This window comes from Suncus etruscus, chromosome 15, assembly GCF_024139225.1.
Source record: "Suncus etruscus isolate mSunEtr1 chromosome 15, mSunEtr1.pri.cur, whole genome shotgun sequence".
In the NCBI taxonomy this organism is placed as follows: domain Eukaryota; kingdom Metazoa; phylum Chordata; class Mammalia; order Eulipotyphla; family Soricidae; genus Suncus; species Suncus etruscus.
In genome coordinates, this window is record NC_064862.1 from 28,197,419 (window position 1) to 28,201,860 (window position 4,442).

General features: G+C 41.1%; 1 pseudogene; it reads left to right on the top strand.

Moving 5' to 3' along the window:
* The first annotated feature begins 3,950 nt into the window (after nucleotides 1-3,950).
* LOC126031414 (uncharacterized) lies at nucleotides 3,951-4,089 on the top strand (annotated as a pseudogene).
* The last annotated feature ends 353 nt before the right edge of the window (nucleotides 4,090-4,442 follow it).

Below are 4,442 nucleotides of genomic sequence, written 5' to 3' on the forward strand. Positions count from 1 at the left end.
TTCAGATTCACTAAAATGAAACTCATTTTGTACAAACTTATGTAAAAATCTTTATCAAAAAATTATATACAGGGACCTGAGCAATAGTACAGAGGGTATGGCATTTGCCTTGCATGTGGCCAACTTGAGTTCAATCCTTGGCATCCCATATGCTCCCCCAAGCCCACCAGGAGTAACCCTGAGCACTGCTGGGTTGGCCCCCAAACCAATATATATTGTACATCGTGATCAAGTAGAATTATTCCCACAGGTTTCCACGTGGGAGTTGTGACTCCCCCAAAAAGAAGCACAGCTCCCTGCTATTTGAAGTGGTGAAGAAAGAATGCAGTTTTAAGAAATGAGCTGACCACTTTGGGGTTTGTTTGTTTTTTGGATTTTTGGGTCACACCCGGCAGTGCTCAGTGGTCACTCCTGGCTCTATGCTCAGAAATCACTCCTGGCAGACTCAAGGGATCATAGGGGATGCCGGGATTCGAACCACCGTTCTGCATGCAAGGCAAACACCTTACCTCCATGTTATCTCTCCAGCTCCAAGCTGACCACTTTAATCTCTACCCTCCTCTGTCACTGGGGGAACTGCCTGGGGAAGGTTAGGACTGATGAATATCTCCTATGAACAACTGCAATACTGACTTAAGGTATCAATTGTCTTATGTAACATTTATCAGACTGCATCTATTCTACCTGGTGTGGAAAAGTATCCCTGCCATCTGTTTTCTCAAGGGAACCAGTGAAATCTGGATGAAACAAAGAAGTACTCTTTGCAGGAATGAAAAGTCAGTCTTAGATCCTACCCAAGCTTCCCCCAGTCCATTACCTTCCCTCATAGAAGAATTTCTAGAACTTTATCTTTTTCAAAGTTTCTTCCAACAGGGGAGTTCTTTCTCCGTTTTATCATCTACTTTCCATTAAATTTTTTTTTTTTTTGATGCCGTGACTTGGATTCAAACTGCCATTAAACTTTTCTAACTAAAAAAAAAGTACTTTAAAAGGAGACAATTAATAAGATAACGCCTATTTGAGAAATGGTAGGAGGGGGTTAGAGGAGAGAGAGTGAGAGAGAACCATGTATATATATACTTTTCTATATGTATAACCCAAGTATGAAAAAGTCTAGTAATTCCCTTCAAAAAATGATGCCAGCAGAGACACCAGACATAGATAGTTAAGGAAAAGAGTTTTATTAGAGCTCAGCACTGAGGGCCCCCAGGCCAAAGAAACAATCACAGCCCCAAGCATTTATATACTTTTGTAACACAATGGCTGGGTGAGATAAGGCCACTTGTGTACCTTATTGATGCAAGGTGGTGCTGGGGTGATACAGGAAAGGAAAACAAGGTTAGAATACAAGACATCCTGGTGAGCTTCTTGACACATCTAGTTTATGAGGTTGCCTCCCTATTCTTATGCTCTTGAGGGCTATCAGTCTTGTGGGATAACTTCTTTCTCAGGATCATTTCTCCTGGGTGTTTTCTTTATCTTCCTTTATAGCCTCAAAGGAAGTGTCTCTTGGAGGTTAAATCTTTGTTGCTTGTCTGCTTCCTGACAATCTCTGAGTTCTTCCCTTTAATCTTATTCTGAACATAACCAAACTAAGCAACATGTGGGTTTTAGGCTATCTTTGACAATTTATGAAATATATCATATACAACTTAGGTTTGGGCAGCTCTAATTTTGACCTCCAGTCAGGAGATGGGGACTTTTTGTAAAGATTTGGGGGCTATAATGTCTCACAGAGTTCCCATTTCAAAGACCTAGCAGACTCCTACCCTTCTTATTAAAGTCATCAGCTGTGTCTTGGAGACTAGAGGCTCCTTATTGCTCCATTCTGCCTTCCAGTTCCAGAACTGGCCTAGGCACCTCTGCTTTACCAGTTTGGGCCAGCAAGACATATTTTATGCCTTTGCCTTTTAAAGTCTTAGAATCGGCCACATTGCCCTCTTCCCAATAGGCTTAAATTACATCATGTACGTTTTGTTATCTTTGTATGACTGGCTTAAGACCTTTCATTATTGACCCCAAACATTGTATATGTATTTTCCCCTTTTAATGACTTGCTTAGAGTAGTTTACATAAACTTTACACTTTCCTCCAAATTGGGTATATGTTTCCTTCTTGTCCCCTCAGGACTACTCTATAAAAATCAGAAGTTTCCCACTGAAAGTACCCCCAGATGAAATGTGTCCCCTATGGATGCCAGTGGGTCTGTCTTTCTCTGCTAATGGCTTCTGCTTCATCAGTCAGACCAGTGGACTCTTTCAGTAAACTGACTTTGCTCTTCCTCAGCCTTCTACTTCTCCTGGTCAATCCTTATATTATCCTCCAGTTTCAGATCCATTAAGGTCCGGGTTCCCACATCTCCTAATAACCCTTCAGAGAATGTCTGCATCAAGCCCCTCACATAGAATCGCATGCCATGAAGAAAGTCTTCCTCATCTCGGAGAAATGGAAGCAAATGTGCCATGGTTTAGAAACCCATGTCCCAGGTAAGAAGGAAATTCTTTCCCCATGTACCTTTTCCTCTTCTGTCCTCTACTGTCCTCTACTTCTCCCAAACTGTCCTCAAACTCCCCGCACTGTTCCTAGTGTGGTTGCCAAGTGGAGGAACATGAAGTTGCAAATTTTCCTTTGATATTTTCAGTGTGACTTCATTCCAGCTGTGGAGCACTTCCTTCAAGGGGCCTGGGATTCCGAATCTCACTAGTATGCCACTAGTCTCCACACAGAGGTCTCATTCAAGCATTTGGGCTGGTTGGAGATTCAGATAGTGTTTATCTGAATATACATTATCAAGGCTCTCCTATTTTTCTGCTTGTAAGACAAGGGTGTTTTCAGGTATACAAGTCAATAGAATGTGTCTATCAATATGTACAGACATGAAAGTACCATGCCTCAATTTAAAAAAACATTTTTTTTCTTTTTTGGTTTTTGCATCATACCCGGCAGTGCTCAGCGGTTACTCCTGGCTCTATGCTCAGAAATCGCTCCTGGCAGGCTCGGGGGACCATATGGGATGCCGGGATTTGAACCACTGTCCTTCAGTGTCTAAGGCAAACACCCTACAGCTTCATTATCTCTCCGGCCCCAAATTTTTTTTTTTTTTTTTTTTTTTTTTTTTTTTTGTGGTTTTTGGGTCACACCCGGCAGTGCTCAGGGGTTACTCCTGGCTCCATGCTCAGAAATTGCTCCTGGCAGGCACAGGGGACCATATGGGACGCTGGGATTCGAACCAATGATCTCTTGCATGAAAGGCAAACGCTTTACCTCCATGCTATCTCTCCAGCCCCTCCGGCCCCAAATTTTAAAAATATTTTTCTTGTAAGTTATATTATTGGAGGTGCCAGAGCGATACTACAGTGGGTAGGGTGTTTGCCTTATATGTGGCTGACCCTTTACCAACCGAGGTTTGGTCCCTGGCATCCCATATAGTTCCCATGCCTGCCAGGAGCAATTTTTGAGCGGAAAGTAATAATTTCTCGAGAACTTCAAACATTTCAACACTTGAAGATGACTTCAGAACCGTTCTGTTGATATTCACTGAACTCAAGAGAGAAACAATCTCAGAAGTCTTTTGAAGCAGAAGGAGAGGGAGGAGAGAAACAAGGAAGGAAGGAAGGAAGGAAGGAAGGAAAGGAGGGAGGGAGGAAGGGAGGGAGGAAGGAAGGAAGGAAGGGAAGAATGGAAGGAAGGAAGGAAGGGAAGAATGGAAGGAAAAGAGAAAGAAATAAATAAGGAAGGAATAAAAAGAGAAAGGAAGGAAGGAAGGAAGGAAGGAAAAGAAGGAAGGAAAGAAAGAAAGGAAGGAAGAAAGAAAAAGAGAGGAAGAAAGAAAAGAAGAAAGAAAGAAAGAGAGAAAGAAAGAAAGAAAGAAAGAGAGAGAAAGAAAGAAAGGAAGGCTGAAAGAAAGGAAGGAAGGAAGAAAGAAGAAAGAAAGAAAAACAAAAGAATTTGATCTCCTGGTGCTTACTACTACAGGCAGTTTTCTTTTCACTTTTTACTGATGGTATAGATTGAGGAGCTCAGTAAACCCACCCTGTGTCCACCTCAATTCATGCCCTTAGCATGGTCTGTATTTTATATGGGGAATGGGTATATACAAGAAAAATACATTAAAAAATCATTTGATTTTTCAATTTTTTAATTTTATTTAAAAAATTTTTTGGAATGAATGAGTTAAAGAAGGTAGTAACAGATCTAAGAGCAGAATGGCAGAAGCCAAAAATCAAATCAGTGATCTCAAAGAAAAGTATATCACATCATCAATAAAGAAGAGACAAAGAGAAACATATTTTTATAATGAAGAAAATGTCAATTCTTAGTGGATAATAGCAGGAGAAACACCTTCTAATAATACAAAATCCAGAATGAGAGGGAAGAAAAAGGGGAAAAAGAGCTGGTGGGAGAGCTGATAGCTGATAGTCCGAAAAGCTAGGCTTGTGCAA